Here is a 23,712-nt window from a genome sequence, read left to right as displayed (position 1 = left end):
ATATTTGATTGGGTACCAATTCATTCATATTATTTCTAGCTCATTTCATCTGTTAAAAACAAGGTAACAGGCCCGAAGAGGAGTCACTTACATTAAGCCCCACATCACCAAACTAGGCCCTAACTTAATTACAGTTTTCGTCTCAGAAATGGAATCTTAAACCAATCAGGAATCACCTGGTTAGCTGTAGTGAGGTAAACTGCTTGATAGAGCCCTGCAATCCCTTAAAGGAAAGTGACCTTGCTACAACTAATCCACTTTGTACTAGTGTAACTTCCTTGCCCCACTCCCTAATACCTATAAAATTGTTTCATTTTGCATAGCTCCTCATGGTTGCTTTCTTTGTATCTGTGCCACAGAATACTGCCCAATTCATGAAACATTAAACCCCAAAAGATGTTTAAAATATAGTCAGTTAAATTATTTTAATACATTCTGAAAAAGAAAAGCAAACGAACACCTTTACCCCTGCCTTGCCTCTACCGCCAATCATTTTTAAAAATTTTTATTACTTATTAGTTAAAAAAAAAATAAATTGACATATAATATTTGTTTCAAGGGTACAGGTCTGTCTGTGATTCAGTCTTACACAACATCCAGTGCTCACCACAACACATACCCTCCCCAACGTCCATCATTCAACCACCCCATCTCTCCAGCCTCCTCCCCTCCAGCAACCCTCAGTTTGTTTCCTAAGATTAAAGAATCTCTTATGATTTATCTCCCTCTCCGGTTTCATCTTGTTTTATTTTTTCCTCTCTTCCCCTATGATCCTCTGCCTTGTTTCTTAAATTCTATGTATCAGTGAGATTATATGATAATTGTCTTTTTCTGATTGACTTATTTCACTTAACATAGTACCTTCTAGTTCCATCCACATAGTTGGAAATGGAAAGATTTCATATTCTCTTTGATGGCTGTGTAATAGTCCTGTGTGTCCGTGTGTGTGTGTGTGTGTGTGTGTGTAGTTTGTACTACTAGATGAATTATTTTTTGAAGATATAGATCCTCCAATGATGATCTTTTAAAGGTAGGCTAGAGTAGCACAGAGAAATTTGATTTTTCTGGCCTAGATAGATAATTATATTTTATTTTAAGATTTTATTTATTTATTTGACAGAGAGAGAGAGAGAGATCACAAGTAGGCAAAGAGGCAGGCAGGCTGCAGGCTTCCTGCTGAGCAGAAAGGGCTGAGAAGTAGAGCCCTTTGCTGAAATTCTTGAGCACACACATAAAAAAGAACCCAGGAAGTATACCAAGCTTTTATTGCAGTCGGTAAAATGATTATCAACTTCTAGTTTACCTAGATGGGGTGGGGGAAGAGGGGAGAACAAGAGTGAGGGGGACAGAGAGAATGAATACATAACAAATAATTAAAAGGTAGTAGATATCTATATCCGCATATAAATGCATGTTAGCAAGATTTTTGCTAACAAGAATCTTGTTAGAGATACTTACAGAGAAGTATCTTTTTATCTTTTAAAAGTATCTTTTATTTTTTTAAAAAAGATTTTATTTATTTATTTATTTGACAAGCTGAGATCACAAGTAGGCAGAGAGAGAGGAAGCACAGCAGGCTTCCCGCTGAGCAGAAAGCCCGATATGGGGCTGGATCCCAGGACCCTGGGATCATGACCTGAGCCAAAGACAGAGGCTTAACCCACTGAGCCACCCAGGCAACCCCAGATAGATAATTTTAAAATGTGTTGTTCCTTTGTCTTTCCTCTTTCAGAAATATTTTTTGCTAAGTGCCTATAGTTAAAACCTGCTATTCATGTTGTTTGGAAAAAGATAAAAAGGAACATCTGACTAAATTAAAAACAAAAACAACAACAACAACAAAATAAAACTTCAAAGAACTTTAGAGGGATCATAAAACATAATTTTATGATGTGCATAAAATTATTGATGCTAGTTACAAATATTTGTGTAATAATGGGTACTTCCTATTCTCTCATTCTCTCCAGGGCAACTCAAAGCAATACTATTGCAGCATATATGAAAGCAAGGGTATGATCCTAACTTGTATTTATATGGATTCAGGGTTTGGAAAATTAGATAAAATAAACATGTATTCTTTCAGTGCCCAACCAGTACCAGTTAAGAAATTCTTTATTGGAATATGAAAATATCTTGACTACTCGTGTTGATAATGCATGATATCACACCATCTAAAGATTAATATCTCAAGGGAGCTAATTAGAATATAAATATGTTGAATTAAATATAGGCTCTTCTCTCTACTGTCTTTACTATAATCTAATTAGGAAAAATTGTCTAAGACTTAGGTTGGAATCCTAGCACACTTTGGGGGATATTCTTATTTATATTGACAAAACCTTTATAGCTTTATTGAATGCCTGACTCTCGTTGCCAAAAATCCTAACAGCAAAACAACTTTGAATAAGTAATAAGTTGGTACTGGGCTGTACTGATCAGTCTCAAAGACTGTCCATATCTGTGGACTTTTCAAGAGCCTCCACAGACAAAATCGAACCAGAAGATCAGTCAAAATCTTCTGGTTGAAAGACAGGTTAATCTTGAAGGCTTACTAAATCATCTGAGGAAGAATAGTTGAGATCAGTTGTAATGAGCAGTCTTGGGACTAAGACAAGTTAATAGCTTTGTCTAGATTTGATGAATTTTTCCTCCTTTCAAGGATGGAATTTTTAGATCTTGATATTTTAGACTTCTAGATTATTGGTTTTCATGCAGACCCCATTCCAACCCCATTACTTGTGATTTCCTCCCCACCCCCCCATCTACCTATCTCTGTTGGTGCTTCAGTTTTCTTAAATTCTGACTGACAAATGGGTAATTATGATACCATTTTCCTTAGGTAAGTTGAGGACAAAATGAAAGCACTTTTAATTAATATATTTTTTTAAATATTTTAATTATTTATTTGACAGAGATCACAAGTAGACAGAGAGGCAGGCAGAGAGAGAGGAGAAAGCAGGCTCCCCACTGAGCAGAGAGCCCGATGTGGGGCTCAATCCCAGGACCCTGGGATCACGACCTGAGCCGAAGGCAGAGGCTTTAACCCACTGAGCCACCCAGGCGCCCCACTTTTAATTAATATTTTTACACACGAACACACCATTTTAAATTCTATGATCTTCCATATTCTCTTATTCTTTCCAGCTTTGAGTCAGGGCTGCCACTCCGTCTAGTAGCCACTTATTAGTGTGCAAGAGCTCTCCTTGCAGCAAGACTGGAAGTGTAGTCCTCTCCCTCTGTGTTTCCCAAATCTCCATGAAATAAGTTTCCTTTTCAAAATCTATCCTGATCTGGCTTAACACCTTTAACTCTGAGCCATACTGACCTCAAGTAGTATGCTACTATTCCCTCTCAACTGCTCAGCCCAACCCTAAACTGTTCTTTGTTTATTTCCCTAAATGCCAGAATATGGTGTTGAAGAAAAGTTCACCTGAAGAAAAAAGAGTTGGTTGGACGACTGCCTTCGGCTCAGGTCATGATCCTGGAGTCCTGGGATCGAGTCCCGCATTGGGCTCCCAGCTCCATGGGGAGTCTGCTTCTCCCTCTGACCTTCTCCTCGCTCATGCTCGCTCTCACTGTCTCTCTCTCAAATAAAAAAAATCTAAAAAAAAAAATAATAATAATAGACCATTGCTTTAGAATCAGCCTCCCTGATCATCTTATTCGCCACTCTTTCTGTAGCACAGGTGTCTTTTGCACACGTGGAAGCCCAATCTAAGGAGGAAAAATCATTTGACATAATAATCTTCAGGGAGTTGAAATACTTTTACAGAATATGCAGATTCATCCCCCAACCTCACTCAAACTCTGCTTTTCAGAAGGGAGCATAAGATTGTATTTTGTATAAACACTGTGTCTAGTGAAGTGTGTTCCCCAAACAACAGGATTCTCAAAGGGGAATACTAACTTTGTTGAAATGCATTTTGTCCCTACTACACTAGTGTCTATTAGTGTAAAGGAAGAGTCATTCAAATTTTAAAGACTTCAAATTATAATACTACCATAAAATGAAGGTTAAAAGGCCTTCGTAATTAAGGTAAATAAAAATGATGACATGAGGTCTAACTAAAATATCTACTTTCAGAATTGATAATTGGAAGTATTTCAGTGACTTCTCATCTCCCTTCAGAAAATGTTTACCAAGTGGATATATTAACGTAAAAAGCATTTTCTCTTTCTTTTCATTTTTGGAGTCAATTATTTCTCAACGTGAGGTAAAACACTGTACCAGCCCAATCAGAGAAACTTCAGAGCCAGAAATAATAATGATCATATTCATTAGTTACATTATAAACAAATAAGTAATAAGGAAAGCAGAGCTGCTATAAGGAAATAGGTATATTTACAAAAATTATCTTTAAGAGGATTATGGATGTCTTATTTCATTGGAATAAAAGGAATCCTCACTTTCATTCCTTCTCCTGACTCCATTTGTGGTGAAGTATTCCAAGTGGATTCATTCTGTGGTAAAGAGCTGAACACAAAGAAACTGTTGAAATAGAAGGCTTTTACAAAGCAGCTACTGAGATCTACTTTTTTGTTCTGAGCTGGAAGTCTATTGAATGTATGCACAGGGGTGCTTTGTTTTCAACCTCCTCACAGTGGTGTTGTCTAACGATTTGTTTTCAAATTCTATGCTTATGAAGAGAAATGGACAGGGTCCCTTAACGGTCCTCAGATGAAAGCAAATACCACAGCAGATAAAACATAAACATTATACTGACTGGAAATCATAAGAAAGAACAGCAAGGAATCAAGACACTTTATTTTTAATTCAATGAATAAAATGTTTAGTGATAGAATCAAATTCATTAAACACTCTTCAATTTGTATTACGTTATAAATACAAATCTTGCAAAATCAGTCTTCTATTTAATTAAAAATCTTGAGTTCTGGCCAAAGAGTAATTTGTCCTAAATAGTGCTATTAATCGAACACACTTGAAGAATTCATTTGACATGTTTCACCTTGGTCATTACATTACAAAATTGGCCCTGCCTAGAAGTGCTTAGTCATCCTCTCAACAAATGGTTTCTGAAGGTCTGCTTTGGGATAGGCACAGTGAGGTGGCTAACTTGCTGAAACTTTAAAAGATAAATGACCTGTAGTTTTAGTTGTGTTAATTATTATGTGGAGTACATTGACCCAGATAGTAAAATTAGACAAGGAAGACTTTATTCAAGAATATTACAAGAGGGGGACGCCTGGGTGGCTCAGTTGGTTGGACGACTGCCTTCGGCTCAGGTCATGATTCCGGAGTCCCGGGATCGAGTCCTGCATCGGGCTCCCAGCTCCACGGGGAGTCTGCTTCTCCCTCTGACCTTCTCCTCACTCATGCTCTCTCTCACTGTCTCTCTCTCAAATAAATAAATAAAATTTAAAAAAAAAAGAATATTATAAGAGGGAGATAGGCTAGAACTAATTCTGAGCTCAACTCTACTGAAAAACAGACAAGAATTTTTAAGAGCTGGAGTAGGGGACCATAGGCAGCCTGTGTTTGCTAATCTGACCTACTTAAAGAACAAGTGTTCCCTTGGACTGGCAACTAGCTTTTAAAAAATATTTTTGAGATTACATTTCAAAGGTACAGGAGAATTTATAAATTACTAAGATAAATGCTCTAAGAAAAGGGAGGTCAGGGCCTTGGGTCTGGAAGAAACCTTTATAAAGACTAGTTCAAGGTAAGGGGAACATTAATGTTCCCCTTGGTCAGTGGAGAAGAAATAAAAATTAACTCTAAACTGAGTTCAGATGATTAATGTAAATCACATAGACAATCTTAGCTAACGAATCTGTGGTAATATCATGTGTTTGTTCATTTTGATTCACTTTAGAGTATCTATTCATCCCTGTAAGGAGTAGAGACCTGCAAATGTCAGTTTTGCTTGTCATTGGAGTGGATATTAAAATGAACAAAAGTTTATGTTGTATACATCACCCTGCAAACATGAAGTCTCCATAATCATTCAGCATATTATGGTGCTTCTGTTCAGTATAGTGCTGTAGGCTGGGCCTGTGGAATCCATTGAAAACACTTGCCTCTGTTGAAAACCTACCTTCTGTTTTTTGATGAAACAAGGACATAGGAATACATACATTGTGGCTGATGTTGATGTTTAGCATTATTGTAGGAACTATTTAAGATGAAAATTGCCACAAAACATTTTTTGGATATAAAGCAAGTTAGAGAACACTAACCCACTCAAAATTTTAGCATAAAAAATTTGCTATACACACATACAGTTTCCTTTTGGGAAAAATGCTAGGATATACATCTCATTACAGGACATGTATCTCATAAATGAGGTACAAACAAAAGTGACCAGATATTCTACAAAGAGAAAAACATTAAGTCTTTAGGACCACCTTTATAAAATTGCATTGTGAAGAGTCCTTATGATTGGTGAAATAATCTGGAGAATGAAAATAATGTTGTTTTTTGTAACTGCCTATTATCATCAGAGTGACTCTTATTGTTTCTGAGAATAAAATAATTGAAGCAATTTATCCTCAAGACAAGTGCTATATAACTCTATCTATTATTGCTGTTGTGAATATAGTCAAAAGTGTTTATAGTACAGTTTGAATAGAACAGACCAGATGTCTAAGTGTTGTTTCTCTTACTAGTTGTGGAAACCTTGCTTGCCAAATGACAGTGACAAATGGCAAACTACCTATTAGAGTACAGAGCTTCTTGTGGGTAGGTGATGTTATAGTTCACCTGTACACATATTGGGTCCTATTAAGCATTTAAACACTACTTAGGGAACACATATGTAAGGGAAATGTTATTTGTATTTCGATCTTGGCAGTATTTCAGTACAGAAAATGGAAATAACCAATACATATTTACTTAATTCCCATGGAAAGAGGATATTTGAAAACTAAAGCCATTTGCAAGTTTTTTTTTCCCCTCATAATCACAGGATTATCATATAATTTATTATCCAAATTAGGACCCTTTTGTTCAGAAAAAAAAATACTAAAGAGGATAGGGTTCTCAGTCATATATTGGAGTGTCTATTACTCTACCCATTTTATAGAGAAGGAAACTAAAGTTTATTTATTGGTAAAGCTTGACTCTATATAAGGTATCTTAGAAGAAAATAAATAGAAGCCATTAGAAAACACAAATGTTCCACCCATATTTTGATAAGGTTTGTGGAACGCTTGTTTCCTAAAGCCTTTCTGTAACCTTCAAGTCCCTCTGGGCACCATTCTTGATGTGGGGGTACTGTGGGGGTACTGGTGAGAACCTCATTTGTGATCCGTGAAAATTACTCTAGCTTAAAGCTTTCTAAAGCTACAAGGGGATTAACTGAAAGTAACCAAGTACATTTTACATAATGAGAATTACGTACAGTTTATAAGCCATAAACTTAAACATAAAAATATGTGTTGGAGGGGGCGTCTGGGTGGCTCAGTGGATTAAGCCTCTGCCTTCTGCTCAGGTCATGAATCCCAGGGTCCTGGGATCAAGCCCCACATCTTGCTCTCTGCTCAGAGGGGAGCCTGCTTCCTCCTCTCCCCCCGCCCTGACCCCGTGATCTCTGTCTGTCAAATAAATAAATTTTAAAAAAGAAAAAAAAATATGTGTTGGGAAACTAAAAATATAGTGAGATAGGGTTCTACTGTTAACCTTACATTGTTCCACTAAGTAACTTTCCTATTCCCGGGGAATAGAGAAATATGTAGCTAGTTGATTGTTTTTATTTTAAGGAAATTGTTTTTGTTCTTGTTCCATCTAAATTCCTCTTCTCCTGCTGTAGGTTTTGTTTATTATTTTCTGCATTGCAAGATGGTTTGGACCTGCTATGTTTTATCAGAAGGTGGCTTTTGGTTTGTAGAGAAGTAGGCTTATGGTTGCAAAAAGTTCACACTTCAAATTAAAAAAAAAAAAATCTATTGTTGTATTTTTCTGTTTCTATTCTTAATTTCCCAGAAGTTGTATAGATCCTCTGTGTCCAATACCATCAACAATATCTGCTACAGAATTTTGCTATCTCTGTGTGTTGTATAGCACTGAGCAGGTTTTATTTTGTCCTCCTGAGCATCCTCTTCCTTCTGTAATTATCAGGAAAATTGTGGGGAAAGTACATTTCAGAAGAAGTCTGAGCCAAAAATGCACCATCCATTGGGCAAAACCAATGATGGAGACATTTTGTACCAGTAAGCATATTCCTTGGCTATAACACATCAGGGTTTTTTTTTTTTAATATTTTATTTATTTGTCAGAGAGAGGGAGAGAGAGTGAGCACAGGCAGACAGAATGGCAGGCAGAGGCAGAGGGAGAAGCAGGCTCCCTGCCGAGCAAGGAGCCCGATGTGGGACTCGATCCCAGGACGCTGGGATCATGACCTGAGCCGAAGGCAGCTGCTTAACCAACTGAGCCACCCAAGCATCCCACACATCAGGGTTTTAAAGTTGAAACATTTCATGGCAGAAATAATAAGATTACAAATTCAAAATTACCTAGTTTTAAAGTATAGTCATTAATATAGTACAGTATCTCTGTTCTATGATTTACCAATGTCCCATAGAAATCTCTCTTTTATCTAAAAATATATTGGCAGATCCATCTAATTCTGTCTCAAATGCTGGCTTCGAGTAGGTACTTTCCAGTAAGCTTTGTGCCTCTACCGTTTCTAAAAAGTAGTTAATAATTGTTCTTTTCTATTCCCTATTGAATGTATAGTTATTGTGTATTTTTTAAAAATGTCTTGTTTTAACAGATATTTATTTTGGTGAACTGTTGGTTATTGTTCTTTTTTAAATACCTGAGCAACCACACAAGTTCTAATCATACCAGATTAGATGACTTCTGATAAAGTATAAATTATAAAAGAGGCAGTTAGCTTAAATATGTGATGACCGGGAATAAAGGTTTCTTCTGAAAATGGGTATTGTGTGCTTAATTTAAAATTTTTAAGACCTGTTCTTTCTCAATAATACAAAACTATATGTATATTTAAGAAGTAGAGAAGCTAAAGAAAAAAAAAGAAGAAAAGAAAAGAAAAAATTGTACTTCCATAATTGAAGTACCGTAAGAAATTGATTTACTCCTTCTACAGTGTGATTCAAAAATCTGAATGCTTGACTTTCATACACACTATAGTCAAAAGTACATGGAACTGATTTTGTCATTAATGTTATTTCAATTATATCTTAACCTTTACTAAAGTGCCATTTTCTTCAGTAGATATGGACAAATCAATATTATGCAATTGTATACACATGAGTTATAAAATTACAACATTAGGGAATTTATAATGAAACCTTGACTCTAGGATTGACCAAACATGAAAAGAATGTCTGAATAAGTCTAGGGATATCAGGATAAAAGAATTGATGTGAATAATATGAAAATCTAAGTCAAGTGTTACCCTTTGTATAAATTCTCATTTGCTCCTTTGTGAATTTTATCTTATATTTGCATAATGAAGTGTTACTGACCATTTATTGTATACAAGTACTGGCATAGATACATTATATATCATAATTTGGGCATGGGCATTAATTTTAAGTAGCTCACAGTCTGAGACAACAAGAAGAAACAAGTATACACAATTTCAATCACAGCACACTTAGTGCCAAGAAAAAGTAAAACACATACATTGCTACTGGAATACAGAATAGTACTCAACCTCAGGATGTGTGGAGGACAGAGAGAATCCCTAGGTGTAATCAAAAGTTTGCCGTCATTGTCTGTGCAAAGAAATACCAAAACACAGTGGGAAGGTAAAAGCAGTGAGTTTTTGGAGACCAGGCTGCATAATGCCTTGGGGAAAAATGGATTCTTCCCAAAATTTCCAAGGAGAAACCTTAATTTTTCAATTTTAAAGTCAGAATTTGAGAAAGGTTAGATAGTCCTGCCATGTCTCTATAAAGTTTACAAATAAGTTTTCATCCCCCAGTAGTTTTTATTTTTTTGAAGATTTAATTTATTTTTTTGACAGAGAGAGAGAAAGGGCACAAGCAGAGGGAGTGGCGTGTAGAGGGAGAGGGAGGAGCAGACTTCCTGGGGAGCAGGTAGCCTGATGTGGGACTCAGTCCCAGGACCCTGGGATCATGACCTGAGCCGAAGGCAGATGCTTCACCAACTGAACCACCCAGGTGCCCCCATCCACCCTCGCAATAGTTTTTAAACATTTCATTAGAAAAATATCAACCAGTCTATGATTCTAAATTGTTTCATTATCTATTATTATCAATTTGACCTCAGGTGAAGGATAACAAACTTTGACTGGAAACAAATCAATACCTATTAGGGAAGTAGCTATAATGGAAGAAAACAAATGGGCTCTGGAGCCAGACAGGTCTTTTTCAAGTGGGCTCAGATCTCAATTTCTCTATGGCTACTACCTTGACTTTGCATTTCATTCTGCTCTTTGCTCTTCTACATCCTTGGACCCAAGCCCCTTTTATTCTCTTCTTTCTTTGTTGCCCATTGTATTTATCTTCTTCCAATATACGTTATAACCTATTTATTATGTTTTTTGTTACTGTGCTCTTCTGTGAGAATTTATGCTTCATGAGGACATCTGGTCTCTTTTGTTCATTGGTACATTCCCAATGTGAAGTACAGTCACACATAATAAATGCTAAATAAATATTGAATAATTAATAAATGAACAACTGTTAGCACTATCACTCACTATGTGTTTGTTGGATATGCTCAATCCTTTTGAATCTTACTTATGTATAAATCAAGTCAAGAATTCCTACTCCATACGGTTTAATTTTTAAAAAATGTATATATTTATATTATACAGTTGACCCATGGAGGTTAGGGGTGCCAACCGCCCACACAGTCAAAAGTCTGTATAACTTTTGACTCCCTAAAAACCTAACTACTAATAGCGTACTATTGACTGGAGCCTTACTGGTAACATGAATAGTCAATTATCACATACAAAAAATGTGTTAATTTCTAAAGAAAATAAAATCATAAGGAAGAGAAACTACATTTAGAATACTGTACTGTATTGAAAAAAATCCATATATGATTGAATCTGTGCAGTTCAAACCCATTTTATTCAAGGGTCAACTGTATGTATCTGTAGATATACATATATACAAAGAGAGAGATTGAAGGAAGGAATAACATAGGAAGAAGGAAAGGAAGGGGAGGAAGATACACTAGAACCCTGAGTATAAGCAGCACTTATATGTACCTGGTTATCATCATGTTCCTTCTTGCTAATTAATGGACACATCTGTAGCCAGAAGTTATTCCTCAAAGTGTAGATCAAATTGTGCTTTGTACCTGAGTGAGATCTTTGAACCCAGTCACACTGATCAGGGTCCTAAATATTCTGCTTACAGCTTAAATACAACTTCTAGAAAAACAATATGCAGATGCTAGCTTATTTGGACAAGTTATAGGGCAGCAAGTAGTTGCAAGTGGCAACTGAGTAAAGGGATTTGTTGGTATGGAAACTGTTGTCATTAACACACTTTTTTTATTAATTCATCGTGTTTCCATAGTTTCATTATACATTCAGAAAAATACGTCTTCTTTGAAATTAGTCCTGAACACACCGGAAGACATTGAATTTGACAGGTGATCTCTAATAAAAACAAAAACAAAAACAAAATGCAGCAGTGCTTTTAGAATTAAAGTATAAAGGGCAAAATAAACAAAAGCATTTTATAAAATTTTATGTAAAAGAACACTCAGTGAAAGAGACATCCAGTGGCTTCCCAATGATTCACAACCCGAGACAAGGGACAAAGCCAGGGAGTCTATTCAATACCTCTTGTCTCTATAGAAACAACACTATTAACACCCACTCCTTTTCTATTTCCATGGTGACAGGACACAGAAGTACCTTAGAAAGAAAATGGGTAAAGATAAGAGATCTTTTAAGTGTTGATGGAGGTGAGTGGAGGCTGGTGATGACAGGAAGTACGGATGCTCACTAATCTCAAGTAATTTCTTATAGTCATGGAAGGATGTTGCAATCAGGGCTTTAGCTCTAGTGATAGATCAGGGCACCATTAGGCTACAGGGAGTTCACAAAATAAACATTCCCAAACCACCTGAGTGATTTTACATGCAAATCTTACTAGATTTTATTTGACAATTAAAAGCAAAATAAAGGGTGGGTTTGTTTGTTTGTTTGTTTTGAGTTTGTTTATTTAAGTAATTTCTGCACCCAAGGTGGGATCAAACCCATGAAGCCTAGATCATGAGTTGCATGTTCCTCTGACTGAGCCAGCCAGGCACCACCAGAATTAGTTTAAAAAAGTGTTCAATAAAAATATAAATAAGGGGAGTCTGGGTGCCTCAGTCAGTTAAGTGTCTGCTTTTGGCTCAGGTCATGATCATGGAGTCCCAGGATCAAGCCCCTCATCCAGCTCTATGCTCAGTGGGAAGCCTGCTTCTCCCTCTGCCCCTGACCCAGCTCCTGCTGTCTCTCTTCTTCTCTCTCTCTCTCAAAATAAATGAATTAAAAAATATCTTTTAAAAATATACTAATAATATGTTCTCCCTTATATTTATTTATACACTATTATCTCATTTTATCATTGAATTGCTACATAAAAGGGAATAGCATTAATGTTGTTTAGTTTCTAGAAGAAATAATATGATGGAATCAAGTGCATAAAGACTATTTTAGAGCTTAAATTGTTTCCAGCTTCTAGTTTATTCTGGTAAATTCGTTCTTGAAGGAAATTTTCCAAAAATACCAAAGATTTAGAAGATGAAAAGAGAAGGGAAGGAAAGTACTCAGACATTTTAATACCTCTATAGTGGAATTATTCACGGCTAAATAGGCTCTTAGCTCTTTTTCTCATTGACATATGCCAAATATAACAATGGAATGAAGGATAGACATATTCTCTGCCATCCCCTATATCATTTCCTATGACTTCCTGAAAGTTAAAATTACTTTAAGTTACAGGGAACATGAATCAGGAAAGCTCATGGTAGATTAAATAGTATAGAGAAATGAATGAAGTGCTGTCCTACTGCATGTACCAGCTCAGTTGGATGGGGATAGCCATCCAAAGGCCTGTGTGCTCTATTCCATGTAGTAGACAGAAATCTTGTGAAAATATTAAGATTGGTATATCTTCCATCTTTAAATAAAAATGCATTATAACTTGCAACTGTGTTTAATCTTCCATGCTTAGTTCTTTCATTGTGAGGGGTTATTGATCTCTTTGTTTTGCTTGTTAACATTTCCTCCATGAAGTCTCTCTTTCTAGTTTTGAAAGAATAAAGATAACACCCTTGAAAGATTACTGCCATGCCTTCTTTTATAGTGATGCACCTTTCAGTAGAAAAGTTTCCCTAAGGACTGTCATATTTGACACTCCCAGATTCGAGGGAATAAGGTAGCTGTGACAGTAAGACTGGATTCATTGGGGTAATGGGAAAGGCCCAGGTACCCTTGCCATGCTTAACCATCCAATTGGTGTCTGAAAGAGTTTCATTCAGTAAAACCTTTCAAGCACCAGGATATGATCATTTTTATCAGTCATTGATGAAACCAAGTTGTAGCTTAAAAAACATAATTTCAATTTGAAAGTAGAACAAATATTATATCAGCATTACTCTCCTTAAATATGAGACTTAGATAAGTAAATTAATCAGTGAATTAATCAAATCACATTAGTATCTCCTAGGTTATAACAAATCTTTTATTATTGTTATTCTCTGCAATTTTAGAGCTGGGTAAGATAAGATTGTACCTGAACCATAACACTTATGTCATTATTTAAGGATAATAATATAGTTAATTTTATAGAAAAGAAATTATCAAAGAACTGGCCATTTGTTATTATTATTCAACTCTAAAGAGTATGTCAGTAGTTTCTCCAGAAAAAATCTCATATATGTCTATCTCTACTTTTAAATTTATTTGATGATGTTATCCCTAAGTATTTTGAATTGTAATTAAAATTGTATATTCATTGTATGAATGATAATGATGAATGAAGAAATTTAAGTTGATGAAATTAAATTAAATTAGGTTACCAGTGTTGCTAAAATAAACACCCACATATTTTGTATTATAACAAAATTACTAGTTTTTAAATCATTAAATATGTAAAAAGGGTACAAAAAAATTACTAGCAATTTTTACATGTAATTTCCAGGACTTCTTCAAATAGATGGTCCAATAAAAACATTTCCTTTTTTCTTCCTATTTTTATATTTGTAGCTATACTTTATTTAGAAATACATAATGAACTAGTATGTAATGTGTGGTATGTATATATTGCTTATTTAACATGTAACTTAGTTGCTTAATTTTATATAATAAGTTACTGCAGTGGCAGTTTAACCACTATCTTATCTTTTCATTGGCTTTCTGTGAGGCCAACCCACATAGTAAGATATCTCACATATGGGAAGTAGTATGTTTGTGTCATTGAAAATCTATGGGTTATGGTTTTGCCTTTTACTAGATTATTAAAATCTTTTTTCTCTCTAGGTCAACATATCAGTTTGCCAAAGCAATTTTTAAAAGCTAAAAACACTTTGCCAAAGTAAAGTTGGTACTAGGTGGTAGAGTGGAAAAGAATGGACTTTGAAGTGGGGCAATTCTGCATTTGAATCTACCTTTGGCAATCCTTTACCAAGTGAGTGATATTGACCTATTTAGTTATTTTACCCATTCTTCATTTTCTCATCTGGAAATAGGAGAAACAGTATCCGTAAGGAGTTTTTGGTTATGAGAAATAATATCTGCAAAAACACAGCCAAGAATGTAGAATATGATTCATGTTTAATAAATATCAGATGAAATATAACAAAACTTTAATAAGACAAAGCTTTCCATGAGTTTCCTCTTCATAATGTAAAATAAAGGAAAAGGAAAGGGACTTAATATGTAATGACCAATTTGTTTAGTCAGCTTCTGCACCAAAGTCAATACTTTTTTTCCCTATTTTAAAGCACCTTGGGTAACTGAAGCACTCAAGTTAAATAAAAGGGCATAGCTCCTCCCTATCCCCCAACATGTGAGTCAGTCTTACGACATTGACACATTAGCCAGGAGTCCCAGGTCTTTCCCCAGACACAAGATTTTGCAGAACTTCAGTTCATGCCACAAGGAGACCAGAGCAGTCAGACTTCTTCAATTTGACTTGCACGGGCCACTTTTTCATGGCCATTGCAAGGTTGGGGAGAACGGTTGTATAGGATAGAGCCCACACCTCTTTCTCTATCCACACCTCTCAACAGTTTCTTTTTTACCATCCTTTCTACTCACATTTTTTCTTATTCTAGTAATCTGTATTTACATCTCCAGTCCTGGGTATTTTAACATATGTTATCCTCACTCATAATTTTTTGCTGAGTAAAATACGTGCTAAATTGCCCTTTAAAACCTAAACAGGAAATACTATTAATACAACACAATACTAGTTCTGTATAATTAATCTACTAGATAAAATAGTGCTGGAAGGACTGAACCATTAGAATTGAGAATAATCTTCTTAAATGAGGAAATAGGACATAAATGTTTCTGGAGTCCATTTCATGTAATCAAGTTTTATTTACCCACACTAATAAATGGAGAGTGAATACTATGGCATGAATAATCTCAGATAATAACCTTTGAGAAGTAGATAAACCAATGGTCATTCCCAGAATTTGAAATGCTTGATTTTTGTGGGTATGCTGGTTTATATCACTTTTATCTAATTACTCTGTTCCAGTCTGTTTGATATAAAGATGTGTCTATACTTTCTATTACTTACTCTGTACTTTCTGTTTATATACTAAATATACAGATTACTTATCAAGCAAAGTTGCTGGTTGTATAGGAATTGCCTCTATTTTAATCTAGGTGGGAGATAATTTATTTAAAAAAATGTAATAGAATAGCAGTGTGGCCTTATGGAAAGTAGTGAATCTAAACTGTATTCTTCATCTTAATGATTAGATAACAAGGAAAATAATTACAAATGGCATTAATTGAATTCACTGTTGTTGTATTCTTAACACTTTCCCCTACGGACTTTCTGTGCATCATTTCACAAAATGCCACAAAATTTCACAGGTTGCCAGATTTAGCAAATGAAAATATTGGATGGCCATTTATCTGAATTTCAGGTAAACTTTTTTTTTTTTTTCATTATAGGTATACCCCATGCAATATAAGGACATACTTGTTGTTTATCTGAATTCAAATGTAATTTGGTATCCTATAGTTTATCTGGCAACCCTAAAATTCCTTTAATCATTATACACCATTATTAGTAATCCCCATTATAAAGAAAAGAAATGGAGGTTAAATCACTTGTTCCATGCTATATGGATATTTAGTTTGGAATAAAATCAGAATAGTCCAATAGTCCCATTTCATAGTTCATGCTCCTCAGCAGTTCACTCTCCGCTCTACCTCAGTGGCAACTTCGATGAGCCAAAAGCCTGCTGCATGTGATCACTGTGGTCCCTTCTCAACTCTAATCACCCATCATGTAGTCCTGTTTATCAAGGTACAAAGCGGTTTACTGTTTAAAAGTTAATTCCACTTCCTTGCTCCAAAATGAATGCCTTTATTTTCACAGCATCATTAAAACAGCACTAATGTAAATAATTTTCACATTTTTTGAGAAACTTTCCAGAGATCATTGTGCCATAACCAGCCAATCACTTACTCTATCAGAAAATTGATTTCTATAATATATCCAATGGCCCTTGCAGTTTCTCTCCAAAGTTTTATGCGCTAATTACTACCTATTTACTTGTAAAAATGCTAATAAAATGTGCATTGATTTAAAAATAGGGGAAAATACTCCTTCAAGTAACTACTGTGGTTCATTCTCTCTACTGTAAAATGGATCCTGGCCAGGACAGTTAGAAAAGTTGTATTATGCATACTATGGACTTGAAAGCTCAGAGGCGAAAAGGACCTCCCAGTCATATAAAAAGTAATTTTAAAGAGTTGTAGGGTTTGGGAGGAAGGGTGATAAGGAGGTGTTTCACTTTGGGCTCAGGAAAAGATTTTGAATTTATTTTGCCTAGCATCACCTCAGTCAGGTCCAAGTGACACATCTCGTATCATGAGTTAGTTCATTGATAGGAGTCCAAGATTCTATCTTTATTCCAAAATGGAGGCAGGGTAGTTGGCAGCACACAGTTCATCTGACGTGGTTAAATGGGGGAACTGAGCAATGTTTCAGATCCATAGTGGCTATCCTCTGATAGCAGAGAGGATTGTCTTATAATAAAGTAGTGGGAAAGACAATTTATACATATTCTGGACAGAGATAATGTAGGATATTACAAATGGAGACTGGACAATCTATGAGCTTGAAGGACTGCCAAGTAGCTCCATGACACTAGTGTCAAATGGTAATTGCTATGACTGTGGCAATAGCCAAAGACTTGGCAACTTTGTTTCCTGCTCTAACTCTGAAGAACTGGGTCCACTTGTTGCCTTGGAGAGGGAGAAGGACTTCACAATTAGGGCACAAATAACATAGAGAATAGGAAACTATATTTATTAATGAAAATCATTGGTCCCCTCTGATTTACTGTTTCCGGTCTTCAGTGTTCTACTGGGTTCATTCTTTTATTTATTTATTTTTCTCCTCGGTAATGTTTTGGTCACGTTCATATGAGACACGTTGTTCAGGATTCCAAGAATAATGGTGATTTGATCAAATACACTGCTAGTCATGTGCAACTCCTAGTTAACTCTAATTTCTTATTTTCTTATGTAAGAAAAAATATCTGAGGGGTTCTTGTGTGGCTCAGTTGGTTAAGTGTCTGCTTTCAGCTCAGGTTATGATCACAGGGTCCTGGGATCAAGCCACACCTTGTGCTCCCCTGCTCAGAGGGAGCTGCTTCTCCCTCTCCTCCCCACTTGTGCTCTCTCTTGCTATCTCTGTCTCTCTTTCTCAAATAAAGTCTTCAAAAAAAGAAAAAGAAAGCATATCTAAGGGTATGAGAGAGATAGACTTAAAGGGATAAGCTTACTACCTCACTACCTCACTAATGTATTTTGTAAAGGAAAACATTTGCTAACTCATTGTAATACAAAAACATTGCAATGTGATGATCCAAGTATCATAACATTTAGGATGTGAGCTACTATGTATAAGAATAGGGAGCTATGGCTATGATTATAAATTCTTCTGCCTAAAATCCTTCAAAATCTTTAAGTCATCATAATTCATCAGATACAGGACACTCTTCATAATCTGTTCATAATTTATCTCTCTAGTCTCTTCCCTTTCACATTCTCTTATGCTTTTCCAGTCCTAGGAACAACGTGTCATTTGCTGTATCTGGAATACATCATGTAATTTAGTTTCTGGTAACTTTGCTTGTGTTTCCCTACACAAGTGTGCCTGGATCACACTTTCCCTATATTCTATGCATATTCATATTTCAAAGTTCAAAACAAATGTCACCTTCTCCATGACATCTTATCTATATACTGAGAATTAATACTTTTTTCTTTTCGTCATGCTCAAATAATATTTCTTATGCCTCTGAATTAGAGTTTTTCTTCAGTAATATCATTATTTGTTGATAAATTTACCTATGATCATACATAATGAAATATGGTAGAATGCAGCTAATATGATTTCCTATTATGTCCCCAACAAGATGTCTGTGATTTAAAAGGTATTTAATAAATATTTGTTAAGTGAATAAGTAAGTGGAAATAAACTATGTATTGATCTTAGACTCTATCATGAATATATAATGCTTATAAACAGGGGAATTCTACAAATACTTAATTATTATTTAACAGTTAATAGGGCCAGAAAATAATTTCCAGACCAAGAAAGTAAATGATGTTATTTGAGGATCAGATATAATGGAAAGTAGTATGGTTTAATAGAAAAAGCATGGTCTTGGAAATAGAACTAGATTTTCATTTGAAATTGTCTGCTTTGAGTTATGAGGTCAAAGAGTAATTATTTAAACTCTTGAGACTCATTACAGCTGTCACTACAAAATGTGAACAAAAATTATAAAGGAGGAGGAGTTATAAAGTGGTGAATTCAATCTCTGGTACATAGTAGATGATCATTAAATGTGAATTCACTCCCCCTTTTCTGGAGTCTTCTGAGGTCAACATTTGAACAAAATTAGTCATGATGATGGAATATGCCAGGTTAAAACTACCTAGAAATCCGAAGTTAAAAGAAAAAGATTAGGGGTGCCTGGGTGGCTCAGTGGATTAAGCCTCTGCCTTTGGCTCAGGTCATGATCTCAGGGTCCTGGGATCAAGTCCCGCATCCGGCTCTCTGCTTGGCAGGGAGCCTGCTTCCTCCTCTCTCTCTCTGTCTGCCTCTTACTACTTGTGATATCTCTCTGTAAAATAAATAAATAAAATCTTAAAAAAAAAGGAAAGAAAAAGATTAGGTCAGCATTGAGTTATTTAATTATGAAGAGAATAAGGTGAAATTTGCCAGATTTTATTTAAGCCATTTTACAGGGCTTAAATAAGCCTACTTTTAAAATTATTTATTAATAACAGTGTTGACTCAATTCAGTTTTATAATTGTCTTGTTTCAGGTGTAAAAAAAAGTACTAAAATTTTCTTGACATGTTTGCAGTATTTTTTATTATCACACCTAACATCTTTTCTTATTTTGTAACTCCACACGGAGTCAGTCTCTTTATAGTTTTTTCTTTTGGAAACTATCTATGTCAGCCTCCTCTGCATGTCTCTATCACATGTATCTTGAACTTTCTGGTGTGTTATGTAAAACAATACCAGCACCTTCTGCTTGAAGTAGGTAAAAATGACAAGATGAAAAGCTGACTATGAAAAAAAAAAAAAGAACCCTGGCTCATTTGCAAAACAGCAAAATGTTTTCTGTTCCTTCAGAGAAAAACATTTGGAAACAAAGCATAATTTTCAACTATTTTTACACGGGATAATTTCCTTTCAGATCTGTGGCTAGGGCTCATGATAAAATTAACACTTTTGGTAATTAATTGACTACCTACTTGATTGACTATTCTACTTGATTGAAAAAAATGTCTAGATAGAACTATTCTTTCGCTAAGGGATTGAGGACTTGAGTTAAATAGTCAGAAATAATTTATGACTCTTAAAAGATTAAAATATAAAAGTTAAAAGATCACCTAACTATGATTAACAATGTAAAGAGGGTATTTCTGTCTTTAGTGCAGTGATGTGAATATTCAAGCCAATACTACTCACCTGATCAGGAAACTGTCTCAGGGGTTCAGGATAAACAGGTATATTTTAATTTATGGAAGTTAAGAAACCCAATAGCCATTCTCTTGATAGTAATCAGGGAGGCTGCTCCACATTTATCTCTGTTTACCTTCACCAGGTTATAACCTTGAATTTTCTAGACTTTCCTAGAATATGGTCTTTTTATAAAGGGATGTCAATAATACTATAATATCCAATATCTTCGAAAGTTTATTTTTAATGCTCCATGCAATTACATTTCAAGGGAGGAATCTCAGGAGCATCTGTAGAAAGAAACCATGAAACTTACGGTGTGGCTTAACATTTATTGAAACCTCATTTGCAGCACAATGTGACAGATATCCATTTCTCCCTCATCCTCACTGCTAAATCCAACTTAAAACCCTGGAAATAGTCAAAGGGACAACAAAAGGAGCTTTCTTAAAGTTGTTAGGAAGACAACACACTAGTTTAAGACCCCAGGATGAGAGGAACAGAGTACCAAGGTGTTTTACATCCTCTTATCAAAAAATAGCAACAACAACAAAAATTAACCAAGACCACGCATTTCCCAACACTTAAACCAGGAAAGGAGGGCGTTCCTAGTAGGCCTGTTCCTCTCCTCGACTGAGTGGGAGCTGTGTCTAACACACCTGATTAGACCTGGTAGAACCAGCAAGGCCTGTTGGTCTGTAGTTCCACAACAATGACTCTCTTTTCCTTACTGGCCCTGGACCTGAGACTTCTTTACCTGGTCTAGAGACACCGGGAGGCTGATGGGGAAGGGGTTGTATGGGGTGGGCGAACCAGTATGAAGATCACATCACAACACAACGCAAGTAGACTGGGGGCCAGTTTTCATTTCCAAGAGACAGGAGTGGTCCTACCATAGTAAGCATCCAGTCAGGGAAGTTTCCTCATCCATGAAAAGCAGAGACTACCATCTTCCCCCAAGATAGACCAAATGGGTACAACTGGGGAAATGCTTTCTCCATCCTTATCACCAGCAGTGAATAGGAGGAAGATCAGAAGTTCCATGTAAACCTAGTGGATACCAGTGTGGAATATCTGAAAGCTGTACTGTCATTAGAACTCAGACCCACAAAAACAGGCCAGGCCATGTATGCTATACCTAAGCATCTCACTCTGAACACTGTCCATCCAATCCAACAAGCATTACGTTTAGCCATTCCCAAGATTTAGAAAAACCTATGTATGATATAGATCAAAGAATTAGGTGGAGATCAATGGAAAACTGGCCAATGAAAAGATTCATGTTCTATCCATGGAAAAATGAAGAAAATACTGAAGAGTGATATACTAAGAATCCAAGCTATCTGTCCACCTCTGAATAAAAGCAAATGCCACTTCAAAGTTGAGGTCAGTCATGCAATCAGGTTTGCGTGGCAAGGAAACAACTTTTGAAAAGGATGGGCTTTCTAATGTTGGATCTTTATCAGAGGACTCAATGCCTCGTGACAATTTCTTTTTTTTTTTTTAAGATTTGATCACTGCTTTATGAATCTGTGGCTTTGCAATACTGACGTCATCAGGAAAAGGGACAGTTCACTCAGATTCAATGGCAGGAAATAAATATCAAAGCATCATTACTGGCATCAATACAGAACCTCTACCTGACCAGATCCTTCCTTCTTATCCTACCCACTAACGCCCCACAACCCCACCCCTGGCAGCTACCACTTTACTGCTGCCTGCTGTCCCCCGCACATTACCACATGTGTCATGCAGCCCACCCTAAGCCTGGCTTAGAGAACCACAAATGAAACAGGCCAAAGTCTCTGTGCTGCACATCTGTCCCCACTTTTTTACACCACAAACTTCTTCAAGGATCTGGTCCTTCAATAGGATTGATAAATAGCTTTTTATGGGGAAAAATAATTGAAGGAGGAGTAATCCTGATTACTTCAAACTAGTTATCTCCTTAAAGCAGAGCAGACCACAGATTTACAGTCTATCAAATGGAAGTGAAGGTGGCCTGGGAGCAAAGGCAGAAGGGGCAGGAATCCTCCGTGCCTCTGCCCAGCAGGGCTGGAGGAGTTGGTAGGTGGTCACGACACTGTGCTCAGAGGTCTAACCAGTTGTCCCTACTCCACAGAAGCAGCTGCCAGTTTGGGGTGTTTGAGTTTAAAAATTTCCTGGCAGTATCAGGGAATCCCTGAAGGCAAACGTTTAAAAAAAAAAAAAAAAGAAAAAAGGTGGAAATGGGGAAGGAAAATGAGAGCCATTAGCCAGGAGCTTCGATATAAAAATAAAAATAAAAAGAGAAAGGGGGGGAGAGTCTCTTATATATTCCAGAGGGTTCTGAGCATGAACTGAAAGTAGGATGAGACGACGCAGGAGTCGGACAGTTTGTATTGCTCTCATCCCCCATCTGGAGGTTTTACTGTTTTGGGGCTCTTCAGGCTCTGACTCCAAACTGCAGTCTGAGCCTCCATTAAAGGCAGAAATAGTACTGCCCCTGGCGCTGGTGTAGAGGCTATTGTCTGAGGAGGGGTAGTTGGTCCGCAGTTGGACACTTGATCTTGCCTTTCCAGTGCACGGACTTGCTGCTCCAGAAGATCATTCTGCCGCTTGAGGTCATCAATATCTTGCTGGTGTGTGTAGTTTTCCCTTTGCATACACTGGATATACTCTGTGGGTTTGTCTAGGGTTTGGGCCCATGGTGCCTGCTGTCCTTTGGAGTGATGGAACAGAGTCCCACAAACTGTGAAAGCTGTCTTTGATGTAGTTCCCACGTTTTTGTTCCAGTGAGCTATGATGAGCCTGTTTGTCAGCTGCAGATTGAAACCTTGGTTGCTCTTCATAGCTCTCCACCTCCATATCCTTGTTGTCACTCATTTCACATGGCCCAGGGAGCAGCCACTGCAGCCATGTCAGGGAAGGGGGAGGGGAAGAGGAGGAGGAAGTCAAGAACAGCAAGGAACCAAGACTCCCCACCCCAACACACACACACCACTCATTCCCCACTAGCTCTCTCACTACACACACATAACATGGGTGAGGACCATCTCCTCACTCTAGTGACAAATTCAATAACGTTAGAAAATTGCATTCATCATCATTATCCTGATGGTTAATGCATCACCCTTGGGAAACTTAATTTTCTTTAAATATCAATCTGGTCAACTCTCAGGAGACAAAAGAATAATCAGAGAACATTAACTTTAATTGTCATGATGAGCCCTCAGGGTGGGTTCAGTGTCGGTGCCAACCATAAACCAGTTTTCTTCTGAACTTCTGTTGGTGAATAAGCACCACACCAGGTACAAGATGTATGTTCTGTCAAATTGAGAAAAGACAAGATTGCAGAGAAGATAGATAAGGACTGCTGTTGAAGAAAAACTGGGTAATTTCCCTTTTTCTTCTTAATATAAAAGATAGCTGAGAGTTCACATTTGTACTTCAATCCTGCTGAAAAGAGAAGGAAATCAGTCTGAATGCATGTCTATTTAAGGCTCTATGTAACGTATGTATATTATTTATTTATTTATTTTAAATTTTATTTTTTCAGTGTTCCAAGATTCATTGTTTATGCACCACA

The 23,712-nt window shown here is 36.4% G+C and overlaps 1 pseudogene; it reads right to left on the bottom strand.

The window, feature by feature from the left end:
• Positions 1 to 14,642: 14,642 nt before the first annotated feature.
• LOC116587182 lies at positions 14,643 to 23,009 on the bottom strand (annotated as a pseudogene).
• Between the last annotated feature and the right edge of the window lie 703 nt (positions 23,010 to 23,712).

The sequence above is a fragment of the Mustela erminea genome, chromosome 3, assembly GCF_009829155.1.
Source record: "Mustela erminea isolate mMusErm1 chromosome 3, mMusErm1.Pri, whole genome shotgun sequence".
NCBI classification, from domain to species: Eukaryota; Metazoa; Chordata; class Mammalia; order Carnivora; family Mustelidae; genus Mustela; species Mustela erminea.
Note: the sequence above shows the minus strand (reverse complement) of the source record. Positions and strands in the feature narration are given on the sequence as shown.